Here is a 15,236-nt window from a genome sequence, read left to right on the forward strand (position 1 = left end):
TGGCGGGGAGGCTACCGCGGGCCCATATTAAACAGAAGCGGGCCACGGCGCATTGGAGGTGAATACAGATCACTCCCATACAGGCACACGGAGCCCAGACAAACCTCGGCAAGAGCAGACAGCTCCCCGGTTCCAGACCAGGACACTGGGCTTTGTCAGTCCGCTGACCTGTGAAAGGAATCAGCCTCCATCTCCCTCGCCTCATTATAGTGGCCAGCCAGGTTGGTCGAACAGCATTACTAAAAATATCAGTCCCCTGTGGTGGTATATGCGTGTGTAGGTGTGTGTGTGTGTGAGTTTTGAGGGTATTCTTATATAATACAAAAGTATTCATTGTTTTGTTCTTTTGTTTTTTACCATTGGAAGTCACAGATTTAACAACAGTCTGTTCAGGGTTTTTATCACCAACAAATTAGGCCTGCTCTTTCATCACTCATCATGCAATAACTGGAAAAGCTCACCAGTAGTTCAGATTGTGACCTTTTAAAGGAACAGGGTGTAACATTTCAGGGGATCTATTAGCAGAAGTGGAATATAAAATTCTAGGGCTGTCAAAGTTAACGTTAGCACATCAAGATAACACTAATTTCTTTTTTGTTTTAAAGCCAGAGTGATGATACTGGCATACGACACTAGAAAACCTAAGGAATCCGTCGGTACCAACCATGTCATACTAGCTTGTCGCGAAGGAGGCTAAATAACGCTCCAAACTTGCGCTAGATTTTGGTGAGGAAAAACTGGCATGGCCTTTTTTTAATGGGGTCCCTTGACCTCTGACCTCAAGATATGTGAATGAGTTCTATGGTTACCCATGAGTCTCCCCTTTACAAATATTCCCACTTTATGATAATCACATACAGTTTGGAGGCAATTCATAGTCAAGTCAGCACACTGACACACTGACAGCTGTTGTTGCCTGTTGGGCTGCAGTTTGCCATGTTATGATTTGACCCTGTGAGGGTTTCTGGAGAATATTTGTCATTGTTTTGTGTTGTAATAAATAAATATATACATACATTTGCATAAAGCAGCATATTTGCCCTCTCCTTTGTTGATGAGAGTATTAAATACTTGACAAATCTCCCTTTAAGGTACATTTTAAACAGATGTGTGAATAATTTCACAAAATCACGACTATGTATATATAAATATATATTTGTTTGGCAAAGAAAAGAAAAAAGGAACAAAAGTGTTGAAAGTCTCACTACAAACTTTTAAATGCCAAAAGAGAAATTACAGCAATTATGCTGGGGGGAAAAAATCAATGCAAACACATGCAAAGCCAATGTGATCGCAAAAAAACTGCCTATAAAAGCTTCTAAAGCTGCAGTAGGCAGCTTCTGGCTTTGGTTTCCTTGTATGTGTCAGTAAAGGGGAAGGACTTCATTACCCAGAAATCATGTAATGTCACTTCAGTAACCTTGTGTGTGAGTTCTGTTCAAGAAGTAACAAAATATCCTACTAACAACAACTCAAAACCTTAGTCGTGTGGCTACCTTCATATGTTTAGATAACGGAAGTTTCTGTACTACACAGGTCAAAGTTCAGTCATGAGTTGAGACAGGATGGCGATGGTTTGGCAAGTCGAGCTTTCCCTGGTACGTCCACTAACTATTGTTCAGGAGACATTTGGTATTTTATCTGTTCACCTTCTGTGTGAGAAGAGGGTTTCAATCGTTTCCCAACACCAGATGTGTCACCAAATCAGAGTGGATTGAATTCTCGACTGCAACTCCCATTTTGTGATCTACACCCATGGTGCTCAAACATCACACGTCACATCAGGGCAGTAAATCATGTCTTTTCCACTTGAAACAGCACCTCATTTCACACCTCTCGCCTCCGTCGAATGATTGACGTTGACGCTCGCTTCGATCGGGCTTTGACGGATGCACCTGTCCTGCTCGGGACGTGACATGCTAGGAAGTCTGGGAGTCTATAAAAACATGGATGAAGAGAGAATTATGAGGTAGAGAAGCGTCCCACCTGTAAGACCATTCCTCTTGTATGTTTTTTTATGGAGGAAAACAGCTGTGGTGCTTATGAATCAACTACAAAAGTTGTTGCTTTTTGCTACTTGTGCACTTTAAGAGAAAGCTGCATCTCTGACCTATTACTAATTATTCAATTTCTGAGGCTTTATGACATCAATTTATGGAAAAAGAAAAGGTGAAGGGTCTGGAGGAAAATAACAAAAAGAACTGGGCTCTTTGTATGTCTTGAGATAAGTCAGAGGCTGAGCTTGTACACGCGATGTACACATGTTGCTAGCTAACTACAATTAACATCAGCATGCATGCGCTGCCAGTCAGGTTGTCCCTCACTTTGGTCAAATATCTTAACAGTTATGGGATGGATTGCAATGAAATTTTGCACAGACATTCACGGTCTATAGAGGATGATTCCCACTGGCGGTGATTCCCTGACCTTTCCTCTTGTGCCGCCAGCAAGTCAAAGTTTTCACTTATCCAATGAAATATCTCAAGATCTACTACATTATGAATTGTCACAAAACATTGTAGAGACAGAAGATGAATCCTACTGACTTTGGAGACTTTTCTTTCAGCTTCTGTATGGATTGCCATGATATCTGATACATCGCGAGCTCAGGATTCATTTAAATTATCCCTTAACTTCTAGCGCCATCATTAGGTCAAAACTTTAATTTCCCCATTACTTTGATTTAATACCTGCAAACCTAATGACATTCCTATCAGCATCAGCTGTACTTTGTGTTTAATGCTAATTAGCAAATGTTAGCGCGCTAGATGCTAAACTAGGATGGCGAATAACTGGATGGCAGTGGTGTTGTCAGCATCGGGCTTCCGGGGCTTTAGCCGGGAATGTTTTTTGTCTAGCCTCGAATCTATAAGGAAAAAATCTAATAATCACAAAATGTAAATAACTTAATTTGTGACCACACCAACCCTTTGCTGCTGCCTGTGTGTGTGTCCTGTTGTAGCCTTAACAAGCTCAGTCAGTCCATCTGCACGGCATGCGATGCCGCCCGGCTGTCGGGCTCACACAGCAGCAATCCTTCTTTTAGACCGCTGAGTGGCCATATAGCATTTTTTTCTGGCAGAAAGCGCCGGGGAGCGCTCCATCCACACACTAGCGCCATTCACAAAAGTTCAGAGATTTTCAACTGGAAGCACTCAGAGCGGCGCACAAAAAAGTTGGAGGCTCGGAGTGCTCTGAAAAAAAATGCTGGGTGCAGCGATTTTTCTCTAGCTGCCGTATACTATCGGGAATAATTGAAAAAAAGATGCTCAGAAAATAACGCTATATGGACACACTTTTGTCAGAAATTCCACACTAACATGCTATTTAGTATTTTATTTACTAAAACAGTATATGATATATTTTAGTATGTCCAAAACCTTAGTGTGAAACCAATAGAACATTTATTGCATGCCATTTCCAGTGAAATATTACAGTATGCAACGCTGGACACTACGGCAGCATAAATATCCCACAATGCAATGCGGTAGTGACGACAACGTTCATAACGGACGTTGACGGACAGCTCTGTAACGTCAATAACGCTTCAATTTAACTGCGCTAGGCGTAATATATATTTTAAATTAATTCAGAAAATGATTCTCACAAACCGTCGTTTTGGTCACATGAGGTTGGCACGGGAAATGACGACGTAAATTACTGTTCGGAGCGTCCGAAAAGATACATACTACTGTTCATTCACATAAAAGTATGTTGAACAATAGTACACCTGTTGGGTATGCAAGTTCGGATGAAGCTGAACTGTTCAACATGTCTATTTTTCAATGGACTTGAGAGGGCTTTGGCTTCATACGCATCCAGATAATGGGGGGCCTGTTTTAATCTGCGCCCACACACCCTGACATCAGTCACTGACCTTGTCAACTCCTAGAAACACCCCTGCTGGATGGTAAACATTACACCATGCTAAACAACTCTCTCCTAGTCTTTTTCTCTGTTCCTAACTATTTGCTGTTTCAATGCCCCACTTTTGTCCACAAGAATCAATAGTTTCACATCATGTTTTAGAAAAGATATAAAATAGATTTTTACCGTCATTTGACAAGATACCGTCTGACTAGCGCTCACTTTGTTCCTGCTTTGAAATATTTTTCAATCGTTAGCCACCTACTGTATGCTGTTAGTAATTTAAGGGCATGCTGTGCTTGAGCGGTTTCATTGTGACTAAGACGCACTTGTAAAGAACAAAAAAACAATATGTGTACAAAAATACACACGCGCATACAGACACGTGCACTCATACAGGAATAGCAGCGTTTACAGCCCCTCTAACTGGACACAGCTTCAACAGCAGCTCTTCTGCTGTATCCGTCTCATCCGTCTGACACTGCGGGACGCACAAATTTGTCTTATTTTATTTTAAGTGAGAGGTCCCACTCTGTGGTTGATGACATTTTATCACCTGCGTTTTAACGAGAGAATAAGAGACGGACGAGCCTTGGCTCTTTTCGAGATCCTCATCCTTCCCTTCACATCAATTTGTTTCTCCACTTAGGCTTCCTACGATAGCAGTCATCAATTTATGAAAATGTTCAGCTCCTGGGACTCCTCTCCTCTTTTCTCTCTGCTGCTCTCGCCCCCTCAGTCCTTGAAATGTATATCCAGAATAACTGTCCATCACCGCAACAGCACATCCACACTGCCTCTTCATATGATCAGGCTCTTAAAACTCTTTAGTGTGTGCTTCATTTACTCCGGCGTGTCTCCTTCCTGCTTTATTTTAATTCATTTTTAACTGGCCTGTTGTATTTTGGGAGCCTGATGTTTTTCAACCCCAAGTTGCTCCAGCTGATAACTCTGTTCATTTTAAAAAAAAAATCTATATTACATATTGGGGAGTTCAGTGCTCTTCAGAGCGTCACTTCTCAAGATCCACTTTGCTGATGTGAAGATTTGTTCTGTGCCAGGTTAACAACATTAAAACCGTCTAAATACCTCATAAATATTATCAATCAGCACAATTAAAAGGCCCTCTGGCATAAACTAATATTCATCAGTTTTTTGCCCCTGCTGGAGTATTTCTCTCTCCGTCTCTCACTCACTGAAGACCTTTTCAGACCCAACCCGACAACATCACCACTGCGCTCTGAAACCCGTTATTTCCAACAGCTTGCACCACGTCACAATGGCTTTTTCGCTGCGCCGGGCAACTTCGGGCGCTGAGCAATGTGATGTGCGCCGAGCACAGCTTAAACCGAGCTGTGTTGCAAGCAGCTCTCTTCTGCCAGTTAACAACATTTGGTGTAGCTCTATTGTCGTCCGGGTGGAAACAGTAGAGCTTATACGCGCTGTACAGAGCCAAAAACAGGTTGAGATAACGAAAAGGGGAAAAAAGGGTGTGAACATTTGTCATAAATCGGGAGAAATACGGGAGAATTGTAAACCCGGAAGAAAACTGGGAGAGGACAACGAAAAAACGAGAGGGTTGGCAAGTATGCAAGAAAACAGGTAAATCCTTGGTCCTGAAGGAGGTACTGTGAAATTTTGTATTATGTCTGTTACGATTCTCTCTTGTTCTTTAATGCCTATGTATTTTTCCTCAGGGTATGTGCATCAATGGACATGTTTTTCTACTGCATCTTTGGTGCACCATTGTAATGTCTTGTTTTTAATGCCTATTTATTAATATATAGTTTTCTCAGGGAATGTGCAATATTTGACATGTTTTCCTGCTCTGCCTTGGTGTACTACTATAATGTCTTGTATACTGTTTTATGCTGATTGCAGCTGTGTGCAGCACTATTGCTCAAGTAAAATTTTCCCTTGGGACGATAAAGTCTACCTTATCTTATCTTATCTTATCTTAACCGACGTATGAGAGCAACGCAGAGCGGCGGCTGTGAGCTAGCAAACTCACATGCACAAATATGCACAAATATGCACAAATATGCACTAAAAGCACGCGCGGGCAGCCCGGCGATGTCAACAAAGCACAGAGAAGCTCTGATAACACAACACACAGAGGAAGAGAGACTTCATTCTCTGCTCAGGTAGATATTTCTCCTCTATGTCTTTACATAAACAATAGTTGTTTGATGCTATATTAATGCTCTGGATATCTTATAGAGCACCTTTAATAGCAAAACTGACATTTACAAGACTGAGTAGGGTGCACACTTCATAATAAAGGACAAAATTGCTTGTGACCCCATGTATTATCATGATAAGTTTTCATCTCACAAAGCCGTTTTAATGGAAATTTATACACTTCAGTGCCTCACAGGCGTATTAGGGCACAGGGTCATTGTCAAGCAGTACTGAAGAATTTGGAAAGTGCGTCAGAGAGGAAGCCACATGAGGACAGAGAAGGAGTATGTAGCATCTGGAGGTGTGGAAGAAAAATAACATGAAAAGCAACAATGGTAGGGCTGAGGGAAATGATTTATGGTGATGTGAAGCTGCAGCAGGTCTCTTCAAGAGAGTAGCTGGCTGTCTCGCAGCGAGATAAGAGGAGGCAGATAGGATGTTTCCCTGACAGACAAGGTGACAATCCGGCCTCAGTGTGTGTAAACAAGAACGCCACTATCTCCCCCTGCCCGACGATGGGGTTAACACCTCTGTCCATCAGCCCGGCTCCCGTCATCGCTCACGGGGCACTCCCCTCCCTGTCTGCTTGTCAACGTCCGGGAGAAGGAAAGTTGCACCTTCTGCCGCTGGCGCTCGCCAACCCGGCTGGCAGAGGGAGGAGACGGGGTGGCACATGGTGGCACAGGCTGCCAGAGTTTTATTAGTTCCCTTCACAGCCTCAGTTGCCCAACAAAAAAAAAAAAAAAAAATCAGACAAGGTCGACAATCCTCTTTGTCTGCGCTGTAAACACAGCAGTCCTCAGAGCCAGAAATCCCTTCAAGCAGGACTGAGTGGAGTGTTTGGGATGATACAGTAGTTTGGATTAACAGCCCACCAACAGCTCAGCTTCTTGTGTCAGTACTAGTGTCAGACTGATACTGGAGGTCCCTGCTAAATATTAGGATTTGATATAATATATTTTGCCCTTAATATTAATCTAAAAAACTGTTTCCCAATCTGGGGGTCCAGTTGGCCTATATCTCAGGATTTCATTGATTTATGTGAATAAAACTAAATGAAATTGTTATTTTTAAAGATTGGATAATTATTTAAAAATACAAACCTAAAACAAATCTCACAGGGTAGGGTTACGGTGAAGACTTGAACATACGGACAAGCCACTGACAAGCCAACAGCAGGGGATGGCAAGCAACCGCCACAACCGCTGTGTTGATGTTTTTTCTTTTTAAATTATTTGCAATGGGAACACCACATATTTCACATATATCCAGATCAAGTACTCTACCTTGTGCAGACATTTTTTACTTCTGCGGATATTCATTATCATAGCAACCAGACGCATCCAAAGCGTCTCAGCTGAAAGAAAACACTCCGCCTCATTGCCCTTCTGTGTTCTGCATTTAACAATAAATAAGTATTTCATTAGTTTTAAAACTGTCATCTTTGTCATTTAAAAAGCAACAACACACCCAATAATAGCCTAACAATAAAGTGTATTTATCTAGCACTGAAATTAGGTTAAATTAAGTATTTTGCATAAAAAATAATATTGTCAATATTGCACTATTGAGCCAATCATTATCACCGCAGGGGAAATTCCTTCACCAAAACAGCCGTACTTGAACACGAGCTATATTCACAGAGCCTTCCCTTTCTGTTAAACAGCCTCGTCCTGCAGAAAAGTACGCAGTTAAAACCTCCAAAGAGCTAATAGAACAATGGCCAAGCATCAGGGAGAAGAAAACACTGAATTTGTCAAAAAAAGAAGCCTATTAAGTATGCATGATTGTTGAAAATAAAATAAAATTACACAAAACAGAATATGTATTAAAACGTGTATTAAAAGTCCCTAGAAATAACAGGAAAACTCATCTCTGATGCAATATTCACAGGAAATAATCTGCTCAAAATCCATCCGAATCGCTCATTTTACACAAAGTCCCTGTATTTATTGTGTTCACTATTTAGGTTAATTTATCAGTTGTTCTATACTGTTATTGTTATGCATTCAATATAATATGAAAAATCCATAAAGTATGTCACTTAATCCGGGGTCTTCAGGTTACTCAATGATAGAAAAAGGGTCCCTTAAGGAAAAAGGTTGAGAACCACCGATCTAAAAAGTACTAAACAGGTGTTCAAACAGTACTGCGTTGGGCCGTGTAGTTTCAGTACTAGTGAGACTTTGAAATGCAACCCAAGAAGGTCGGACATATCCATGAGTTTGAAGGCTTATCATATGAAACAGTGGATTATATTACTATGATGGATTTTTACAACTCACGTTACAAAGTAACGTACCAAAAATGATTGACCAAAACAGATGACGTCGCAGTGTTAATTTCGTAAACAAAAACTATGACGTAAAATATTAGAGGATGACGTTTTTTCCACAACAAAAAGGAGACTAAAACTACCTTAAAATTAACCTTTGATAACGAGAAATATGACCAAATGCAGCCATTTTTTTTACCAAACGAAACACAATTCCAACATCAAGACACTAAATGAGCACACCGCTAACACATGCTAACGGCTCGCTTCTAGCGCGCATAGTGATGCTAGCGAGTTAGCTACTTCCTGTTAGCCACACAAACGTCATATCATTATGAAGGCTGAGGCTCCACAGAGTCCACCGGTTTTATCACTCTACGACCAAAACTCACTGAACCAGCAGCCGAAGAAGAGACAAAATAAACCTTACTGTATACAGCCATAACCATAAATGATGTCTTACCTTTGCTGTTTTGTCAAAAGTTGAGGGCACACCAACGCTGCTAACGGCGACTCCAATGTCTCGGTCATGTTTGAGTCGATTCCAGCCGTCTGTGTTCATTCGCATGGAGGAGCTGCAGTCTTCCTTCAGCAGCTTTCCATGTGAAAACACGGTCCATGTCTCTATCTGGTGGGTGAATCATTGTAAAACAAATCCCCCAAACAGTTGTATTTAACGTTGGGTGGAATTAATACCTATAAGTGACATGTAAATGAAATTAAATTAGTTTTATAGTTACCTGAGAACATTTCCAAATGCCAGAGATGGTACCTAAATGTTTACCTTGTACGGCAGCTGGATTATCGCGATGTTACGACATCACGCCAGAATAGCGGGATCACATATCACACGAATATCAACAAAAATCCATAATACGTTTGTGTCTGGCAAGCCAGACCACGGACCAATCAGCGTCCTGTGAGAAGCTAGGTGAGTTTGATTGACAGATGGTTCATCCAATCACCTGCCAAGAATTTTTTGAAAGTGACTGCCCTTTTTTAAACAGTTTCCATCTGGCCTATCAGGTTCATGGATGTAATACATCATGGTTTTCTGGATAAAAGGCTGCACTATAACATCTACATTTCTCAACTGATTTCAATGAGTTGTTATTATATTCAAGGGTTTATGATCTACGTGTGGTAGGAAAATAAAGTTTTGTCTCCAGTTACTTAGAATCTCGATAGTTAAGCTATAATTGTTGCTAGACACCCAGGAGAGGAGTGTATACTGTAGAATGTCTGTGGCAGGTTACCCAAATGTACCCAAATGGCCAATTTGAAGAGTCTGCCTTAACATTCCTCTACTAAAACCTCTCCAACTTTTATCTGCTCCACTTTATTAACATCAGTCTGTGCACAGGTGGTGTTCAGATGTTGTTATATGGTTGGCTTGAGGTTTGGGGTTGAAACTGCATCATTGCAAAGAGATATTCCCTCTAAAAGTGTACAGTCTTGTCAGGTGGAAATTAAACTTTGAATTTATGCTGTGTTCCATCTACATTTACTCTGACCCAGTAACATATAGGCTATACTAATGCTTACACTTAGAAATCAGAAATTAGAAAAGTGTTACCTTTATTATGATACCAGGAGTATTCAAATAGACCTTGTAGCTGCAATGAGGGATTATTATTCAGTTTTACCTCCAAATGAAGTGGTTGAGATAATGTGGATGAACTGTTGGCTTGTCTAAAAGCTGTAAGTTTTTCCTGTCTCTGTTTGTCATGTTGGACTTTGTTATAGTGATGTCAGCATGTTCTTAAATCACAGAATTATTTTGAAGAGTAAAGTGTCATAACGGAGGGAAACAATGGTCAAAACTACAAAACTAACACCTGAGTTCTAATTAACCACATTTAACCTTTAACATTTACATTTATATTCACTATCAGGCTCTGAGAATAGCAAAATCTACAGCATATTTTTTAACTATAATGAACATATCACCCTCTTGGGGCCACTAGCGGGGCTTTACACTTGTTGTACATGAAGGATTTTACTCTTCAAATACCACTGACACTTGCCTCACCCTACCCTATCAGTTGAACCTGGCAACCTTGGAATCTGGCAACCCCAAGAGACAGTGAGGAACTGCTATCTACATTTTTTTACCAGGGAATTGTGTAATGTTACATCAGTAAACTATACACTACAGGGAATGAAAGTAGAGGGTGAAGGTGGTCTATAAAATCTATTGGAAGCAGCTCCAGCCATCACTGCTTCTCAGTAATTGGCACTTAAGACTGATAAGAAAGGTTTAAATCCTGCTTAGTTAAGCTTTAAAGAGCTGCTCGTTCACTCTAAAAAAATCCACAGTTGTTTTCCCTGCGGTTTAAACTAGGGCTGTAGTCTCATTTGTCACTTGTTAGCAACAGCCTTTTTTAAGACGTAAAAGCTTAAAAATTCATGAGTGGGATGTTTACTGACGTATTTTATATCGCAAGATACCAGGATCCTGAAATTAAAGCAGCTAAATGGAATTCACCCATCATTCATTTCATTATTTAAACCTGTGCTTTTCTTCTGTTAAAAAGGCTTATCACCACACTGAAGCATCTGAGAACATTGGACGCTTGACGGGCTGCCACGAGACTCAAGGCACTAGGCACCTGATTGGAAGAACGCCGCTTTCCCTCGTGGGCTGCTGTTCCCAGCTTTCCAACTGGAACCAACATGGAGGCTCGTTTGTAAACTTTCTTCTCTTATATCAAGAAAATAGTTCACCGAAATGTGTTTCTGAAAACATTTTATGCTAGAAATAAGCCATGCAGTTGCTAAATCTGTCTTTATTTTGGATCGACAACGCTTAGTTTAAAAGTTTCTAGGAGGTTTCCAGAGGGGGCGAGTGGCGCCGGACACCCCTGATTTGCATAAAGTAGCCTACACCTCAACTTTGACGCCCCATTTCTTGAATCGCACTGCCACACTACCAGAATGCACTGCACGGCTGCTTACGTAGACAATGAATGGGAAGCATGGAAAGGAAGGAGGCTGTGGATACGTACCATTAGGACCCGATCACACGGAGACGCGTCACTCGTTAAAACCATTGTTTTCCTATGGTACGGCGCGCCTGCCGTGCGTTCCTGTCTTGCGCCGCATGTCGCATTTTTCTAGCGTTTTTTTTAGACGTGCATAAAAGTTAAAATATTCTCAGCTTTTCAGCGCCAGGCACGTAGCCGCACCGCTCGTCAAAGTCACACCTGACCCAGGCAGCCAATGAAATCAGGTAATAGGTGGACTTTACCACTTCCTTTCTGTTTTGTTGCTGGTAGATGTGGTGGTAGGGCTAGGAGATTCATATCTCATGTCGTGATCATTTCATGTAGGCTACTGTCTACAGAGAGAGTGACAGAGAGAAAGAGAGAGACCACATTTTCCCTTTAATCACTTCTGATACAATATGGAGGCTCGTTTGGAAACTTTCTTCTCTTATTTCACAAAAATAGTTCACCGAAATGTGTTTCTGAAAACATTTGAGGCGAGAAATAAGCCATGCAGTTGCTGAATCTGTCTTTATTTAGGATCGACAACGTTTATTTCAAAAGATTCTCTGGAGTTTCCAGAGGCGGCGAGTCGTGTCGGATTTACATAAAGTAGACTAGACCTCAACTTTATGCAAATGAGGAACGGCCGTCGTGACGCTCCGTCTCTCGAATCGCGCCGCCACGCTACCAGAATGCGTTGCACGGCTGCTTACATAGACAGTGAATGGGAAGCGTGAAAAGGACGGATCCTGTGGACACGTACCATCGCTCTACAACCACATCTAATCTGAGGACCCATCTGCTGCAACCCAAGTGAGGCAGCAGAGCCACAACAGATGAGTGACGCTGCCTACTCAAGATAGCACAGTTGCATGACACCACACCTGAAAATATAAAGACTATATTGACTACAGTTACATACATGAAATTTGACCTCATGCATTTAACCCATCCTAAGCATTTAGGAGCAGTGGGCTGCTGTAAAGTGCCCGAGGAGCAACTTCTTGAGGTTCAGTGTCTCGCTCGAAGACGCTTCGACCTTGCAGCCGGGGATCAAACCGCAAATCTTGTGGTTAAAGGACGACCCGCTTTAACCCCTGAGCCACAGCCGCCTGTGGACTAAATTACATGTTAGTTCGAATTTGTTCAAACTTCACTTTTTAAACAAGTGTGACAGCCCCAGCAGATAATGCCTCATGATGATGGGTTTAACTATCCCAGTTCATTAGCAGGCCGGCTGAGAGTCTGCATGTATAGAATAAATGTGCAAACTTATGTAAATGATCCACAAAAAAAACACTGAAGAACATCATTTACACTTACTTATCACTGCGCCTGTCACTTCATTTTAATGACAAGCGTATGTGTTTTAATTTGCTGGAGTTTGTTTATGTGCCTGTTTGCCTCCTCCTGCGATGCTATGGATAGAGATACAAAGACCAGTCCTTCCTGTGAGATGCTTTGACTACAAGATGTCACGCTTGTGTATCTATTCTCAGCTAAAATCTGCTATTTCCAAGGTGATACTGACAAAATGTCAGCCGTGTTGGCCTCTCTTTTAACAGCCTTTCAACCCTACAGGAGCCTTTGAGACATTTCCCACATGAAACAGATGCTCCCGTTCTTTGTCTTGTGCACGACATGCGAGGAAACTCAATCCACAGCCTATGGAACACCTGTAATTTACTCGGACAGCATATCCTCTCCCCCTTCGCCAACACAATGACCCCTGTGGTTCACTTTTCTCAACCTGTTGGCCTCCAGCGGCTTCACAATCAACCGCTGATGTAGGGATGTTTTTCCCTTTTTTTGTGTTCGACACACCTACAATCAGTTCACCTAGGTGTCTATTTCAGCCCCTCTGGTTTGTGTATTTGCTTGTTTTTGTGCTCGTATAACCAAAATCCCCCTCATGCAGCCTGTCTGAGAGTATTAGGTGGGCTACAAGAAGAGGGGAAATGTAATAACCAGCGAGCCCCGGTGCCCTGTCAGCCCGGCTCAGCCTCCAGAGAGGCCTGCCCATCACGGACAGCACCCATGACGGTGCAGATTACCCTGCAATAAGCCTGACACATGGAGAAGCCAGAGATTACAGCGGCAGACTATTTCCACCTTTCTATTAATGCAGCTGTAAACCCTCATCTCCAGTTTCAGCCCCGCGGTGGCGTGAGCACACAGCGCCCTCTGGTGGCGAAACACTGATACTGAACAACCACTCACATTTTTGTTTGTTTCCTGTTTTAATTGGATATTAAAACACATTACAAAGTCAGTATGCAAATACCCTCATTTGTTAAATTAAATTATTGGAAATGCACAAGGTCTTTGTTGATGTGAGCTACAGCCAAGAACATAAATTAATCCATGTTGCACCGTAAAACAAGAGAGCCCCATCTCTTCAGTTTGGAAACTAATAAATATGACGCTAGTTTACAAGTGTAAAATACAGGCATACCAAGTTTTGACATTAAGTATATATATATGTTTCTTTATATATTGACTTAAACAATCAGCCCAGTAGCTCCACACTATCTATCATACTGAGATAAAGCCAAGAAAGAAAATAAATGGAGTTTTTGTTTGAAGAAATCAGGCAGTAAGAAAGAGAATAAGTGCATAAGCGATGCAATCCCAATGAGAGGAGTTCAGTCCATTTAACTATGCACATAATAAAAAACAACTTGTAAAGAAATGTTTAGAGAGCAGGCATTGTTGCAAACATCTTCCTGTAGTCGTAACAGGATGTCACACAGTGCAAAAAACAATACAGCTTGGATGCGACACTACGACACAACAGTGCAATTAATCCCAGCCTCGAGTGACGCCAACACTGTTACTGGTAATAAGTCTGATCAACAGTAGAGGGCCGTGACTTGCAGCCTGCTGCCACTGAGTCAGTGTTAAGAGGATGTGAGCTGACAAATCATCAGCACCATTAAAGCCCTGGCTGTGTGTAGACTTTACAGTGCATTCGCTTGTCCTCAAGTTGTTCGTGGAGGCTCGAAGGATAATTCCTAATAATTACAACTCAGGTGTTTTTGTAGTTTTGGCCATTGTTTCGGTTTGTTTTGATGACATTGTACTGACCAAGGTCATTGATGAGATCTGGGAACGTAGCGACATCTCTTCAAGGAAGTCCCGATGAAGAAAGACGATCAAACAGGTTGTAAACAAGGCAACATTTTAGCCAGATTAACGTAACCCCAGTGTTTTTTGCGCTACAGATCATTTTAATATTGGCAACATAGTGAGTACATTGAGTTAAGTCGGTGATGATTGACATATTTAAAAGGGATCATGTGTTTTGAAGTGGGGTTGTATGAGGTACTTAGTGTATTACCTACAGTAGATGGCGCACAGCACGCCCCCAGTTTGGAGATGCAGACAGGAGTACCATCATAGGAGCAAAGCAATGTACTGCTGTGGACGGGGCCGGCAGCAAAATGTATTTTAGCCACCTAAAAAAAATCTATCAGCGTAAGCATACACTATATTTAGAATATATTCACCGTTTTACCTTGCCGTCAGACAGCTCTTTCAAACGGGCAACTGAAGCCGTTGTATCCATCTATGCTCTCGCCAGAGCCACCAGACTCGACCTGTAATTTTACCTCACAGAACACAGGAGGCTGCTGGTCTACCGCTTCCTCGATCAGTTAGTTGGGTTTGTGCTATTGTGTGACTTTGGTTAATCTGAACTAACCCTTTAAAACATCAAAGTCAAACAAACAAATTAACCGATCAAGGCAGCGGTAGACAAGCAACCCCTGTGTTCTGCAAGGTAAAATTACTGTTTTATTCAATGGAGTCTGGATGTTTTGGTGAGAGTATAGACAACAGCTTCAGTTCCCCGTCAGAAACAAAGACCGTATAGCTGTCTCATGGCGAAGTAAACCGGCGAAAATATTTTAAATATAGCGTAC

Source organism: Sebastes umbrosus, chromosome 15 (genome assembly GCF_015220745.1).
Source record: "Sebastes umbrosus isolate fSebUmb1 chromosome 15, fSebUmb1.pri, whole genome shotgun sequence".
NCBI classification, from domain to species: domain Eukaryota; kingdom Metazoa; phylum Chordata; class Actinopteri; order Perciformes; family Sebastidae; genus Sebastes; species Sebastes umbrosus.